General features: G+C 43.6%; 1 protein-coding gene and 1 long non-coding RNA gene across 4 annotated transcripts in view; one reads left to right on the forward strand and one right to left on the reverse strand.

Annotated features, from left to right (window-relative positions):
* DAAM1 (dishevelled associated activator of morphogenesis 1) overlaps positions 1-11279 on the reverse strand; it is a 183011-nt gene extending 171732 nt beyond the window's left edge. For 2 of the 3 annotated variants that reach the window (XM_044924907.2, XM_025295436.3), the window contains exon 1: positions 11164-11279. The gene's annotated coding sequence lies outside the window, so the exon portion shown is untranslated. Of the gene's footprint in view, positions 1-11016; positions 11134-11163 lie in introns of those variants that run through there. The other variant, XM_044924906.2, reaches the window with a different exon arrangement.
* A 439-nt stretch (positions 11280-11718) lies between these two features.
* On the forward strand, positions 11719-16512 carry LOC112587811. The gene is made up of 4 exons (XR_006542712.2): positions 11719-11855; positions 13813-13933; positions 14570-14646; positions 16383-16512. It is a non-coding gene; the product is annotated as an uncharacterized LOC112587811 (long non-coding RNA).
* The last annotated feature ends 228 nt before the right edge of the window (positions 16513-16740 follow it).

Below are 16740 nucleotides of genomic sequence, written 5' to 3' on the forward strand. Positions count from 1 at the left end.
CTAACAGTGTACGAGAGTTCCTTCTTCTCCATATCCTCACCAACATTTGCTTTTGTGGTCTTTTTGATGACAGCCATTCTGAAGGATGAGAGGTGATATCAAGGCATTTCTTTAAACCACCGTGGAGAATTATGATTCCCAACCAGGATACAGAACCAACAGTGTTTAGGAAGAGGCATGGATCCCTTTAGAAGTCCTGCCTACCCCTCTAAGAAGAGACTTGATGGTTTATGTTTTAACTGAAACTGTGTGCTTCCCTAAGCATTATCGCTGGATTAGTTGCTCAAGGACTGAGCTTGGATTGGTTAATTAAAACTTCACAACACTCTCCCTCTGTACACTGAAACTTGGCCAATGTTTTTCTGGGAGGCAAGGCAAGTTTAAGTGTTGCCAAAGCCCGTTTTTGAGTCAAGTTTGACAAACATTCTTTTTTGAGGGAGAGGAAAAAAGAGGGGTGGGGGATATCAGCCTGCTGCTAGTTCCTTTCATAGCTCTTCCCTGACTGCTGATTTGAGATAAACTGTTATTTTTTAAAAACTTTATTTTTTTTTTTAAAGCATCTTGGTCTTTGACTTTTTCTTTCCCCAAAGCCTCATCGTCTTCATCCACAGATCACTTTACTGATCCACCAACACAAGCTATGTATTACAGAGTTGTTTGCGCTCCAGTTCTGGTGGGCTTGCCCTGACCCAGCATCAGTGCCTCAGAGCCCCCTGTTGTGACCAAGGACATGTCCTTAAACTATGGCTGGCCTCCCAGGCAGTAGTCATGGAAGAATGAAGAAGCGACCTCGAAGGGTCTGATTCACTGACCTTTTTACGCTGTTTTAACCAACTACCCCCACTCCTGAAAAAAAACAGCACGGTAGCTCAGTTTCCCAGATGAATTCTGATTTATCCTTAAATATCCAAGCCTGGTCCAATGTTTAAAATTCCCAAGCCATCCAAAATCTGCCAACTGACTCTCAACCAGACACAGTTTTGCTCCCCAGGGTACATTTGACAACATCTGAAGACATTTTTGGTGTCATAACTGGGGGAAAAGTTGCTACTAGTGAGTAGAGGCCCAGGACACTAATGAACATCCTTCACACACAGGACAGCCCCCAACAACAAAGAAGGATCCTGCCTAAAATGCCAATAGTGCTGAGATTAATCGGAGAAGGCAATGGCACCCCATTCCAGTACTCTTGCCTGGAAAATCCCATGGACGGAGGAGCCTGGTAGGCTGCAGTCCATGGGGGCGCTACAAGTCGGACATGACTGAGTGACTTCACTTTCACTTTTCACTTTCATGCATTGGAGAAGGAAATGGCTACCCACTCCAGTGTTCTTGCCTGGAGAATCCCAGGGACGGGGGAGCCTGGTGGGCTGCCGTCTATGGGGTCACACATAGTCGGACATGACTGAAGTGACTTAGCAGCAGCAGCAGCTGAGATAAGAAACCCTGGATTGGGTCATTTGCCGGCCCACTGCTGGATAAATGGTCGAAGAGCCTCTTACTGCAATTTAATTTGGTTTAAAATAGGGATTGAAAACTCAAATGCCTTCAGGGTCCAAGGAGGTTAAAAAGTATCACATAAACTAAGTGGTTGTGTATGAGGCACTAGGGTTTGGTGAGGTCAGTGACAAATCAGAATATAAATGTTAACTAAAGTCATTCCATTTTTAAAAATAACGCTGTGCTGGCCAAATAAAATATGACTGTTGGCTGCATCCATACTGTGTGCCAATGGTGGTAATCAAATTCTAGTTCAAAGAGATGATCGACTTAAAGAGAACTTGATGGTCACTCAAAGATACCACAGTCTTGCCTCATCCCTTATTATGGAATTTCCTAAGCCCCCAGCCTGGGGAAGACTAGAGGCTGCTCAGTTAAGGAGATTAGACTAGAGATCAGACCTCGAGGGTTTAGCTTCCAGCCAAGAAGAGGGTTTCAGAAACATTGCGCTAAGGACAGGGACTAAGGTTGGAAACTCTGAAAGTAAGAAAACAGAGGTCCCCCTCGCTGATCTCCATTCTAGGGGAACCCAATGGACATTATATCAACATCACACAACACCATGTGAGGTCATTATGTTAGGATTAATTCGTTTTCATAAAATTTTAGAATTTTCACATTGTTTCACAGATGAGGAAATAAGAGGCCCAGGAAAGTTTAAAGGAACTACCAAGATTACCCAAAACTGAACCTAAAATCAAATGGTGTTTCTTTTTCCTCTGTGCAATTGCCAAGCAGCAACCAAAAGTAGAAGAGATTTCATTCAAGGTGTCAAACGTGTTTCTAAACTCGAAACCAACATAAAGAAGTTAGACATAGGTGTTAAACTTTCTCAGCATCATCTCCTTTCCCTATTAGAAAAATCATTAATCCTTTTGCCCGCAAGCCATCATTTTAATATCTCTTTTCCCTGTAATGGAAGTATTTAAAGCAGGTTAAATCATTCCAGCCCTCCTTTCAGATCAAATTGGAGAGAGGACAGCCAAGTCAGCAATTCGAGTACAAGAAGGAAGCCCCAATCTCAACAACCCCGTGTGGATGCGTGCTTTCTGCTGGAGGAATTCCTGACCTGAGGAGACAGTATAAACAAAGGCAATCCAGAGGGAAACAAATGATAAGATAAGTAAAGCCCAATAACTCCCTCTATCCTCCCTTCCACCTACTTCCCCCAACTTGTTCCATCAGAAAAACAATCTGAGCTTGGGAGAATTACAACATAAGCCATCTCTTCTCTGCTGCCACACATCTCTTCTCTGCTGCCACACATCTCTTCTCTGCTCCTACTTAATTCTAAGTAGGAGATTAAGGGGCAAGACCCTTTATAAGGTCGGTGAATGTGTCTCCCCTGGTATGGAACCTGGCCACAGAGGATCACGGTCTCCCTTAGCCCACAGGGAAGCTGTGAGAGAAAAACCGGCAAAGAAGTAGGTCACTGGTCCTTCAGACTCAAATTACAATCCAAGGAGTATAGTAGAAAAAGGTGGCGTACGGAAGAAAGGTAGCTTCAGTCACAGTCTGAAAAGAAACTGGGTCAAACTAAAAAAAAAAAACAAAACATGCACACACACATATATTCCTTGACAGAAACTAAGAAAATGTGAGCCAAGGAGCCTCGTGCCACAGCTCCTATAACTGTAGCAGCAAACGTCACCTCCTCAATGAATGTCAAGCCCTAAATGCGTCACAGAGGTTTTCTGCTGCTGCTGCTGCTGCTAAGTCGCTTCAGTCGTGTCTGACTTAGTGTGACCCCATAGACGGCAGCCCACCAGGCTCCCCTGTCCCTGGGATTCCCCAGGCAAGAATACTGGACCAATCCAATTTCTACTCTTGATTTTAAAATACAAAAATATAATAAAAGGCCTTTGATTCAACATTCTGAGGATACAATGCAGCCTTAGCTACTGGCCTCAATTCCAGCAACATTCATTCCAGACTCTCTCTGACTTTAAGTCTGAATGACCACTGAGTGCTGAGCAGGGAAAGGAGCACCTCTAATGCAAACAAGGTTGCCACACACAGATGGAACGGGAGCAGAAATGTTATTGTTTCTTTTCCCACCATCATCCTAAATCAAACAGCCACCACTAATACGGAGTAACTGTAGCAGCATTTATTTTTTAATTCCTAAATCCTTTACCTTGACCCAAACCATATATTACATTTTCTATATCCACCATTTCACTAACTTTCAAGAATCAGAGAATGCACCAATGACCTCTAAATGGTCTAACTTGTCCATTTCATTTCCTTTTCACAATAAGTTTTGTAGTAAATTCTCAAGATTTAGAAGAGTCCCTAGTCTAACCCTTTGTCACAGAACTAGGTACTAAATTAACTTGTGTCTAGACATCTCACTGCTCAGTTTTACCAAAACTCTATGCAACAAATATAAATTTGAGCCTAGACGCATGTGAACAATCTAGTTAACCAGGTGAATGATTCTGGCCATGATCCTTCACTCTTGTTCCAGGGTACAAATCTGCAAAAGCTTTATGGGGGAAGAGCGAAGCCCAGAAAGGGCACCAAAGCACGCGCTAATGACTGTGGTCACACCCTGAAGAAAGGGAAAAGAGGATGGCTGCGTTTTAGGAAGCTGCCCCTATTCCTGACCCTCCTCACAGGAGGACACCTGTCAGAAGCAGAAACATAGTTCCTTGGCAAACTGTCAGTGAAGCCCTGCCTCTAACTTATAGGGTCTGAAAAACACTAAAACCCTCATCAGTTCATTTTCTAATATGGCACCATCTTCGCCCTTAGTGATGAGGGCTATATGCTGATATATCCACAGGGTCTATCCACTGTCTAGTCTCCTTTGTGACCAGGAGCACAAAGAATTAAAAAAAAAAAAAGTTCCTAGGATTACAGGTGCAGTTGGTGGCTCCAAGACCAGGCAAAACTAACTCATGCCCTTGACCTGGCTTGTACATCACTAACAAAATGAGCTTAGCCAGTAAGCCAGAATATGAGAACTTATCTCAAAAAACAGAAGATGGGCATCTGCATTGCCCAGATAATACCCAAAGCTCAGATCTAGACTATCTACACTTGGAAATCTAAATTCAGACACTCCATCAGATGGGCAATGTTTGCCAATCATACAGGAGGTTTGTTTCCTACCCCCCGCCCTCAGAAATAAAGATGACAAAGACCAGTTTAATAGGTGACCCTAATTGTGTGCCCAGCAGAAACGGGAACCTTCAACTCTGATCCTGGTGCAATTTATGGAACAGAAAGAGCTCGGGCTATTAGTAAAGGTGAATGACATACTTAGGAAACCTAACAAGATGAATTTAAAAAATTCTTCTGAAATTAATGTCTGTTGAATGAATATTATGTTTGAGCAGCTTAAGGGCTAACAAGCCTTTTGTTTTCATTTTCCTTTCCTGGCAATATGCTGTTAGGGCCTAACTTCCCTATTATTTTCCTAAATGACACAATTTGTGTTTTATTCAATAGTCTTCATTAAATATTGTCAACGTGGCAAAATATCCAGTGTTAAGCCAGAAGTAAAAGATCTATTGTAAGTCAGGAAATCACACCAACATTGGAAATTGAACTTACTTCCCTAGTTTTTCCACATTTAATTCACAATAGTGGCTATGGTTTAAAAGAACTGCAATTGTATATTTGGCACCAAATTTGCTCCACTGTAAAAATAAGCCTCTTTTCTAAGGTGAGGGTTCGGAAAAAGGCTTATTTTAATATCTAAGCATGTGTGCTAAGTTGCTTCGGTCATGCCTGACTCTGTGACCCCATGGGCTGTAGTCCGCCAGGCTCCTCTGTCCATGGGATTCTCCAGGCAAGAATACTGGACTGGGTTGCCATGCCCTCCAGGGGATCTTCCTGACCCAGGGACTGAACCCTTATGTCTCCTGCACTAGCAAGCGGGTTCTTTACCACTAGCACCACCTGGGAAACCCATCTAAGGATAACCAACATTAGATGACACGTTTGACTACTGCTCAAGTTTTCATTATTTTCTTTTCAAAAGAGCTTTCACCATAAATATTAAAAGACAACAGGGAGTTGGGAAGCTAAGAAATTAAGGGAGTCTTAAATCTCAAAACAGGTTTCTGTGGCCCTGCTCTGAGTGAGAAGGGCTTTCTTCAGATAAAAGATTCAACCCACTGAAAAGTTATCACAGTTAACAAGAGGGTTTAACGCACATAGATTCAGAGATGGCAGGTAAAAGCATTTCCTTTTTCAAGTAATTTGCCAATCATTCACCAAGCAAAAAGGAGAGAGTTCAAAAATTCTTATCATTCAAATACACCAATGAATACCCAACATTCCTAATCTCATGTAACATTTTTTGTTCCAGAAAATCAGACTCTAAGAAACTTTTAAGTCAATAAGCAGTTTTAGTCTCAATGGACCTTACTTACTCCACACTGTTTCTAAATCAAAAGACACAAAGGAAGTTGTGACTCCTCCTACTCAGTGGAGAGAAAACCCGAGGCAAGGCAATAATGTGTGTGCGAGTGTTCGTGCAAGGGGGGACGGGTGGAGGTAAAGAATTAGAAGCCTGGGTCCCTAATCGGGTCTGGCAGTTACTAGCTGTGTGAGTTCAGTGAGTTTGTGAACTTCTTCATGCCTCAGTTTCCTCAACTATAACACGGTGATAACAGTACCTACCCCCTACAGCTGTGAAAGAGGCCATGGTAAAGCTCAAGAAAAGTATTAGGAAAGGCCTGACCCCAGCTTAGCACCTCACATTGCTTGACTGTTAGTATCACATTAGCTGTGACTATTTTTGGCTGTGTGGTCAGACTGAGAGCTCTTAAGGAGGAAGGTGCCACAGATGGTTGTGAAAATGGAGGGCGAGGCAGGGAAGGCTTCCCAGAAGCTGGAACTGAGAGGGCAAGGAGAATTCAGATGCTCAGATGAGGAGAGCCATCATTGCAGAAAGTCATAGACGGGATAAAAGCCAGGAGTACTTAAACATCCACAGGGACAATAAGCTCACCAAGGCTGAGGGTGTATTTGGTGACCTCAGATTAATGGGCAGGGGTGGGACAGGCTCTATGTGCTCGTTGGTATGTGCCTAGGATTTAATCAAATCATTTTTAGACATGTGTACCGTGAATGCAAACTCATTCCAAAATGCTTATTTCTCTGTTTTTGGAACAGTGGAGATGCCAGAAAATACAAAGGTAAACACTTTTTTTTTTTTTTTTGCTGCGGAAATAGTCTGCTAGAGTGGAATGTAGGTCACCCAGATCCACTTGCATCTCATCTTCATCTGTCCCTCTTTCAGTGGGGCCACGGAGTGGCAGCTTGAACGAAGGGAGAAGAGGGGCACTTCAGATCCATCCTTCAACTCCAATCTCTATCAACCCCTCAACCACTCCAAGCACATCCTTCAAGAGAGGTATCCTTGGACAGCCAGCCCCAGCCTGCCCCACCAACCTACAGACACAGTCCTCCTTACAAGTTCTGAAATATTACCGATGCAGCAGTTGCCTCTAAACTGTGCCCTCAAATAGACCAAACCACTATGATCTGATGCTCTAAGTGTTTAAGATACATATACTCACTTAAAAGATTCCCTCCATTACCAAGTTAGACATTTTGATACCAAAATAAGTGACAGGAGCCCACGTTCCTTATCCAAAGGAAAAAAAACCCACAAAACAGAAGGATTTTTGTTTTGACTGGGGCCACCTCTAGAAATTAAACAAGTTTGCTATCCTAAATGGGCAAAGTTGCTTTGTTTCCTGCAATACTAGAATAGACTTAACACTTAGAAATACCAGGGGCATGACGCGAAGCCAGGGAGGGCCCCCACAGAAGTTACCACCTCTGTGATTATTTCCTGAACCAAACACGTAAGGCTATCAATGGTAACAAGTTTTGTTGGAAAAGCTTGTTTCCCCTGATCCAACAGCTGTAAGTTTTTAAGTAATTTCACAGAAGACCTCAAGATTCTCAAGCCAAAGCCACTCTTTATACAATCCCCCAAATATTTACAAAATGAAACACTTTCAGTCTTAACTATGTTTTATTTGTAAACACCTTATTTGTTCTGATGACCACAGTATCAACAGTAAAAGCAGCCTTTTAAACAAAGTAGCTCAAATAAAACCACACACAGAGAGACACACCAATTCTTAACACCCAGAGGCGTGTCCACAAAGCAAGAAAGTCAAGATTCAAATTCCTTGGCACCTCCTCACTGAGCTCCTGTAAGCACCACCCAAGGACATGGCCCACTGCAACCTCTTTACTATCACATCTCCTCACTCATTTACACTTCTGAAAACCCACAGAATGCAAATTACTGGACGATAACTGAATGCTACAAATATTGGGCAAATGTCTTTACCCTGTTCTCCTCTCATATCAGCAGTCTGAATAACTTACCCTGTTTATAGAATAACCCCACCCCAGATGAGAGACCTATTGTCCATCTTTCTACCCAATGGTGCTTCTGGGGGGTCACTCATGGCCTAGTAGAAGTCTCAGGTATCTTTGCCTTGGTCTCTCTCCCTATCCTCCTGTTGTACACCTCCTGGGAAAGTTATCTGGGCCAAGGACAGTACAACAGAGAGAAATTGAGAAATGTCTGATGTGGGGTAATAAGAAGTGTATTAAGAATTATGGGGGTGGGAGGTAGTCTGTGAAAGAATATATCCCAAAAGCAAACAGTTACAATTCAATTATTTCAAACACTTGGAAGGCCTTTTATGCCTCAAGTCACATGCTGCACAGGAGTTCTGGTTTACGCTGAGATGAAACTGCTTGACAGAAAACTAAGGACTGTTACAATTGGTGACAAAACTATCAGTGGAAAGAATATAGATCTTGGATCTCCAATCATGTGTCTACTAGGTAGTAGTGATTCTACAAATACTTATAAAACACCTGCCAATGGCCAAACACTGCTTTAATTGCTGGACAGGCAGGGATAGATTAGACAAAGACTCTGCTCTCAAAAGACCCTCTGAGTGGGAAAAACCCACAAACGGTGGGATTGTTAACAGCATTACAGGGAATCAAGAAGTGAGATAATTGAAGGCAATTGTAGTTTGTAGTGAAATATCAGTGCAGCGAAATTTCTGATACTCTTTCCTCATGGGGATGTAACCACCTACTTAAAACAAGATGATGAATGTCAACTGCCTGGCACACAGCATCCCCAAGCATTTACCTGCACATGAATGCACATGCATTGATGCTAACAGATATACACATACCCCTTAATTGCAATATCTGTGATAATACACTTCCGTATGAAATGAAAGCAGAAGGTAAGCAAAATGTATAGCTCAATTACTCTTAATGCAATTAAATTACCAATAACTGCATTCAACGAGAATCTAAAAAGTCAAAACCTAAACAATTCTACAATAAAAAGATAAACAGATGTCCAGGTACTGGGATAATAGTAATAACAGTAGAACTAATATTATAAATACTGATATAGCTGCTTTGCCCACTTTGAAGGACTACCATGAGACCCAGGCTATTTTGCTATACAAGTAGGGCTCAGATATTAACCTGATGTCACAGTGTCAAAAGCTGGGCTTAAATTCTCATCTTCAGATTTCTTTGAAAAAAATAAAAGACGACGAACAACTCCTTCTTAGAGTCACAAGACTTTATACTGAAATCAACTTTAGGAAACACTCTATGCTGCTTTCCCCAGGTCAACAATGACTGAGGTCCCCAGAGGCAGAGGGTTCACCCCAGAATGGGGAAGCCAGTAATGCCAGAGCAGGACACAGGCTTCCTAGATCCCAATCCTCTCAAGGATCTGAATCCTCTAGGCAGGCTTTTAGATTTCATTAGAAACACATGGGATAGCAGTGACTTCCAGAACTCAATTTCAGCCATTACTTGTCCTTAGAATTGCACTTAGGGCAAATTGAGGACCTTTACTGGTAGCCAGGGAGCTCTCTTCACGCATGACAGAGAACTCCCTCCTTGAGAAAGCTGTTCCCAACACTATTACATATGTTATTAGGAAAATGAAGCAGCTAGCGTGAAAGAGGAAAGAGATCTTTTGGTTCTAATTTTCGGAGTCTGCCTTAGGACAAAGGCTCTTAACAGCTTTTTCTGGGGATGGAGCTGGAGAGACCAGGTATGGGCTTGACAGAGGGAAAGGGGTCTAAAAATTGTATTCAAGCTATTTACAGGGAATGGAGAGAGCCCAGGACTGTGAAACCGGTGACCAGGAGAGAGCAGCTGGGCCCAGGGCGAGCATCTGACCACACCTACTGGCCACGCCCTCCCAGCTGCCCGCAGGGCCACGACGAATTGAAACAGCAGTGGGAGCAGTTAAGATTCCGACGGCAGGAGTCGCCATGGCAACAGGATTCATCTTGCAGGCAAACTCCGCTTCTATTCACCAGGTCCTTCCCGAGCCTCGGGAAACTACTAGCTTAACGGGAGCAAAACGGTCATGGGTGGCATTTACTCTTAATGCTCTCCTTGAGCATCCTGGAGATGGGGGGCGAAGGGTGAGGGGCTCGGTAGTGAACGACGGTTGGAGTGTATTCGATTCCTGGGTCCACTAAAATATTTTATAGGCACGAGAGGCAGAATACCCCAATCGCAGGCTGAGAGCAACTTGAGAACAGAGCCTTTAGCAAAGGTTTGATGAATGAGTAAGAGAAAGGATAAGGGTGCTAGGGAGAGGAAGTCCAGAGGACTTTATTATATAGAGTTCTTGGGCTTCGGACACGTCTCCATGCGGATCACTAGCAGTTGGATTTTCACCACTAGCTGGGAAAACCGATTACCCAGCCCTTCTGTTCCACTGCGACTCGTATCGTTCGATTATTCAACTCTCCCCACCGCTTTACCACGGCCCAGCCAGAGCTCCGGGCAGACTCTTCGTCCTAGCTCAAGTGCTCCTGGTCGAGGGAGCCATCAGTGCAAGGGGCACCAAGGTGTGCCCTACCCAAAGGGACGGGGGGCTGGATCGCCCTGTGGCGCCTCGAACCCGGTCCGCAGGCTGCGTAGCCTCCCCTCGCCGCTGTCCGCAAACACCCCTCGCTCCTTCCGCAACGTGGGTTTCCCTTCCTCTTCCTCGTTTGAGACCTTGAGCTTCCAACTTCGCCTAAATTACAGTCACCCCATCCCTTTCCAATGAGTCTTGAGGCGAGGGTACCCGGGATAGCGAGGGTTCTGCTGGGACGCGAACGAGTAAATGAGTCCCGCCTCCTCGGTTACCACTCTAACAAGCCTACCTCGGGATTCTCCTTCCAGAGCCTCCCGGGCCAGCAACTCCCTACAGTAGCAGTGCCCGCAGCACCCAGCAGAGGCCAAGAGCCCCAGAGCCCCAGCGTGTCATCGGCAAGGCGGCCAGTGGTACCCTGCTGGCTCTCTTGGCATCCAAGCGCCTCAGAAAAAAAGAAGGGAGGCAACTCCGTCCTCGGGGAGCCTTCCCCCGGGCTCGCCTTGCTTTGAGCCGTGCTTGCAGCCATTTTCCCAAACCCAGCTTGGCAGCTGGGAGCTGTCTAGGTCCTGTTCCCACCCAGACCCAACCTGAAGGACGGGTTTAATATTTACCTACTAGCCCGGGAGCTCCGGGAAGGCAGCGGGAGGGCGCGCTGCGAACCCAGCACCGGGCCGCGAAGAAGCGCGCCCACCCCCGCGCCACCGCGCGGTGCCTCTTAATGAATGAGTGCGGAGGGCGACGCGGCACGTCCCCCTTACCTGAGCAGCCCCTGCATGCTGAAAAGGCGGCTCTGTGCTCCGGGTACAATGGGATCCGGTTAAACAGTTTCCTTCACAGCCGCTCGTAGGTTACCAACTCGCAGGTGACATCACCCTCTCCTCGCCTGATAGGATACAATGTGGCGCCCACTGCGCATGGACTCCCGGGCCGGACCCGTGTACTCCTGGGAATCGTAGTTCACACTCCACAAGCAGAGCCTGGATAGCTACGCTCCTGAGGTTCTGGAAACTACACTTCCCAACAAACTCCGGACCCTCTTCGTCCCCGCCCCTATTCCCGCCCACTCCGGGACCCGCCCCCTCCCCGCCCTCCAGCCTTGCTGTAGAAGCGGTGGTCGCTCAGGAGCCGAGTTGCGGACTGCGCGGGCAAGAGTTGGGGGGGAAGCTCCCTGAGGTCGTGTCCTTTGACTTGACCTCCTCTAGGCCCCGTGCGGTCTCTGAGGGACCTGCGGGGTTCAGGCTACTGCACATCAGCCAGGCAACTCTGATCAACCCAGCTCTATTGGCCCCAGCTGGGAAGAGATTAAGCCTTTCACTGTCTTCCCTCTGCGCAGCAACTAATGAATAGGACACTCTGGTTTCTGGGTTAAATGCGGTCCTGGAATTCCCCAAGTCCCGGACGATGAAGGACGCTGACCCCGAAGGAAAGAAATCTCCTCGTGCCCCACTTGGTACAAATCACCTGCCTTCTCTTTCCTTCTCCCATTTAACGGAGTCAGGGTGACCAGCCAGAACTCGGGGAACAGCTTAGTCGGTTGAGCTGACAGAATAACGCAGGGTGTCAGTAATACAAAAATGCAGTGTAACAGACTAGATAGTCGCCGCAGCCCTCCGTCAGGGAGGCTGCTGCTACTGCAGAGATAATACTATCGCGCAGCCATGCTTTTGTTCTTCTCTGCAGCAGACTTCCCGCTCTCATGGCTCTGAATTCGCAGGAAGACAACATCCTTGCCTGGAGTTTTAATAAATAACACATATGTATACATGTACTCTTAAATGCACACACTTTCCCCTCAATTTATATACCATACTCTTCAAATTTTTGTATGACTTCAGCCAAACAACACATCATGCTGTTCAGGAATTACTGTGATATTAATAACCTATATGTTTAATTAAAAGTAAGCAAAAGGTATGTAGAATTCTGAACCTTCAGGAAATTTTTATTTTTAATATATATTTTTTCCCATGGCACTTTACATTACTCATTGATCACCAAACGTTATGAAAAATTAACATTGAGAGCAAATCTCTAGGTGTCTTTTTAAATGAAAAAAAAAAAAAATCAATACATCCAGTTATTCCAGTTGTAAAGGTAAATTGTAATGACATTCAATATCTTAGTCACATTTAAGGATTAGTTCACACCTCTGTTTCCACTAGCAGAATGTCTAGAAGACCACAGTTTGTGGGGAGAACAAAAAAAAATTTCACAAAATTTCAAAACAATTCTCCACCTAATTGTTGGTGAAAGTCTTATCACTCTTATTTTCTCATATCATTGTGCAAGAATAATGGGGTTCAAGAGAAAAATATTCATGGAACTAATTGAGAATCTCAGGAAAGAGAAATGTTTTGTTTTTCTGAGGGAGAGATTCTAGCACTAAATTTTGATTTTTCTTTTAACAAGCCAATTTCTTACACCAGACACATTTTTCTCCACTGAAGGAAGATGCCTTTGAGTATTGCTCTCCTGTTCTGAGCTATTCCACCCATTCCAAATATTGTTTTAAATGGAACCTAGACAATACAAATGTTCCATTGGCCAACAGATCAAGAGTACAATCAGTGATATTCTAGCTAATGGGTAGACTTAATGTGTTGAAGTTCATTGTGGGGAAATATTCAGAAAGAAACTTGACCTGGGATGATTCTTAAAGCTCTCCCAATCTTGTCACCGTGTAAAGCTTTTAGATGGAAATATAATCATTGAGCCTGAAATTTATTGAGTCAAATTGGATGTGGAGATTCTTTATAAGGCAAGACTTAGCCTTACAGAATAAAGTCTATTACAGTATTGAGATATACTCTGAGGAGTAACTCTACAGGGTAAATCACCCTTCAGCAAGTTCTCTTTGGTCTTCAGTAATGAAGGAGAGGATGAAGTCTGCCTGAAGAAAAAATTCCATTCTCTGTAGCAATTAATATTATAGGGATGTGCTGTATTACATATATCATTTTTCTATGTAAAGGACATCGTACACACTAGATTATAAGCACAGAAATGTGTGGATATACACGTGAGATGCCCTTACTATTAAATAGATATAGATAATAAATACTGAAAGCAAGCCATTGTGTTTGGAAGCATTTTGCTATGTGTGATGAATTTGAACTGATCCCTGCACACTATTTCATTGGTAACCAGGGGAAACAAAGAGGGCTCTTCAGCATCAGAAATGCAATCTGTGGATCTGGAACCAGAGGAAGCGTAATAGCATCTATGCAGACAGAAAGGAAACCCACCCCCTGCCCCAACACACACACACATTCACATAAACTCATTGTGTGTGTTTGTATTTCTTTCTAGATTAAATAGTCTCATCAGCCATCAGAAACACCCACTCTGTATAGCTTAATTTATGCTCTCAAATGATTTTTTTTAACTTTTTTCTTTTCTTTTTAAAGGACTGCTATTATTCCAGAATGATCTTATGAAAGGCTGCGTCTTGTCCAATAATCATTACCTATTAATTAAGAACCCACAGGACCATGGAGAATAGATTTAATTGACCATCTACAGAAGAAGGTAAGGGAAAGGCACCGTGGTATGTTTTGCTCATCATTCAAAATATTTTCTCTCAGTAATGGTTACAAGGTTTTATTCTAGATGCTGGGTTTTAGATAAGGGAGGAAGTGAGATATCAACAGAGAAAGAATTTGAAGTTTGTAGCCCTGCATGTGTTTTCACACAATAGCTTGGTGTTTTGCAACAATTGAGGTTGTGTACTAAAAGTCCAGGTTTGGGATCTTGCCATTTTGCCACTTTTGAGCTACTTGACTTTATTTCATGTTGCTATTTTCTCTGAGTTTCAGTTTCCTTATTTTTCAAATGGAGCTAATGGTAAACTTACTTCACAACGTTTTTTTTTAGCGATTAGGTAAGACAGATAAAAACACTTTTCAAATTGAAAAGAACTATACAAATTCCAGTTCTTGTTATTATTTGCAATTTTCTCCTGACGGTTATCTCAGAAATGTCAGCCCTAATTATGGAACAAGTTAATAAGAACCTAGTTAATTATTAGAAATTATACAGTGTGCACATATTATTTCAGTAATTTGCAAGTTGGCAAAATGTTCTTTGAGTAAAAAAATGTGAAATCCACATTAAATAGCGCTAGCCCTCAGCTTGCTTTCTTACACACACCTTGTCCTTACACAGCATCCAGCTAACTTCTGTATGCCAGGTCGTCTTCCCCGAACTTCCCAGCCAGGAGAAGCACTGCTGGGAGACCGAAGGTAGGAGGAAGGGAGAATACAGGGTGTTTCGTTACCACCACAAAGTTGCACTTGGGTGATATTTCTGGCAGCTGCAGCAGCATTTTCCACTTTGGACTGGTTCACCGTGGTTCCAGCTTCTTCCAGGTCACTGTGCCTTTGTTAATGCCATCTTCTCCAATTGTACCTCCAGCCTACTGGTGGGGGTAGCTTCCTGCTGTTGCTAATCTTGTTGCCTGTTTGTCTTCTCAGACCTTCTATCACCAGTGTGACCAATTCCCTGTACTGTATTATCTGTTTTAAATGCTTAGAATGGTTTTTGTTTTTGTGGTGGAACACAACTCATATACTCATATCTTAGTTTAAGTTCTTTTAGGGACAGGCAACAGAAACTTGCAAACAGGCCAGTTTGCAAAATAATGAAGGTATTAAGATGTATTCAAAGGATTGGACAACCAAGGTTCCACCAAGAGCAGGAGCCAGACCAGCTCTGGGAACCCGAACAGTGGTGGTTTTGGACCTTCTCTCCAGAGCACTGCTCTAATAGCCCCCAATCTCTGTGTCTCTTTGTTCCAGTTTTCAAATTGCTGAGAAAAACTGGTTGCCCTGTCTCAGAGCGACTGTCCCAGACTTAATTATCTACAGCAGTAATTCTTCAAGGAGGGCCCCAGATCAGCAGCATTAATGTCACCCGAGCATTTGTTAGAAATGCAAATACTAGTGCCCCACCCACAGATCTACTGAAAAAGAAACTGTAGGGCTGGGCCCCACAGTCTGTGTTTTGATACCAATGGCAACCCACTCCAGTGTTCTTGCCTGGAGAATCCCAGGGACGGGGGAGCCTGGTGGGCTGCAGTCTATGGGGTCGCACATAGTCGGAAACGACTAAAGCGACTTAGCAGCAGCAGTAGCAAGCCTATTCTGACACTCAATGACAGTTTTCAAGCCATTTGTCTATAGCAAAGATTACAAGATCGTGTGGCTCAGATGTGATTACTCAGGGCCTATCCCTGTGTGTCTGGGAGTCTTCCCAGAGAGGAAGCAGTGTTGTGAACTTGGCTGCCACCCCTAAGAGGCGTCAGGGGAAGCTGGTAAATCTGTCAAGATCTTAAGGGTAAATTTTGGTTCTTCCTGAGGGAGAGGACTTTGTAGCATTCTGAACCAACTTAAATCAATTTAGTCACTGCAGAGGCATTTGAAAAAGATTCGTTTCACTCTGAGAATTCAGAAAAGCTGAAAAACCAGCACTGGGGCAGGACAAGGGGGATGGAATCTTATAAAAAATCTAAGAATACTAACAATAACATCAGACCACAGTAACAGAAGATATGAAAATAGTTCCAGTCACTCAAATTCTCTCCACTGCAGTCTCATCTGAACAGTTCCTGGGAATTCAGAAACAAAAACTGTTGTTTGACTCTCTTAGCTGCAATCCCTGTATCACCTTCTTTATAACTGGTTTACCCTTAGTACATCTATGAGACCTTCACTTTTCAATTCTGTACCACTGGCCCCATGTGGTGTTTAAATTTATATTAATTAAAATTAAATAAAATGTAAGCGATCAGTTCCTCAGTCACAATAGTCACATTTCAAGCAATGAAGTCACACATGGCTAATGGATATCATATTGGACGCTTCGGAAACAGAGCATTCTCATCATTTCAAAAAGTCCTATTGGACACCACTGCCCTAGACTTTTACCCCACGAATTTTCAGATCATGCTGAAATCTACCCTTCCCCCCATCTTTTCCAGGTCAAATTCCAGGCAGAAAGAAAGAATGAAAAAGTGAAAGAGAAGGGGACAAAAATCTGATTGTTCCAGTTCACCATTATAAGCCACATCATAGTATATATCACTGCCCACCATGAAAAAGGCATTTGGCAGAACAGAAAAATGGCCAAAAATCTTGAATAGGCACCACACACAACTGCCCCCTTCCCAACATCCAAATGGTCAATAAACATATGAAAAGATACTCAAATTAATTACCCACCAGGGAAATATAAAGACCACAATGGGATGCTACTGCAGATTCATCAGATTGGTTAAAATTAAAAGCACTAATTATATTAAGGATTGGCAAAGATGAGAAGCAATTTAAATCTCACAT

Source organism: Bubalus bubalis, chromosome 11 (genome assembly GCF_019923935.1).
Source record: "Bubalus bubalis isolate 160015118507 breed Murrah chromosome 11, NDDB_SH_1, whole genome shotgun sequence".
Taxonomy (NCBI): domain Eukaryota; kingdom Metazoa; phylum Chordata; class Mammalia; order Artiodactyla; family Bovidae; genus Bubalus; species Bubalus bubalis.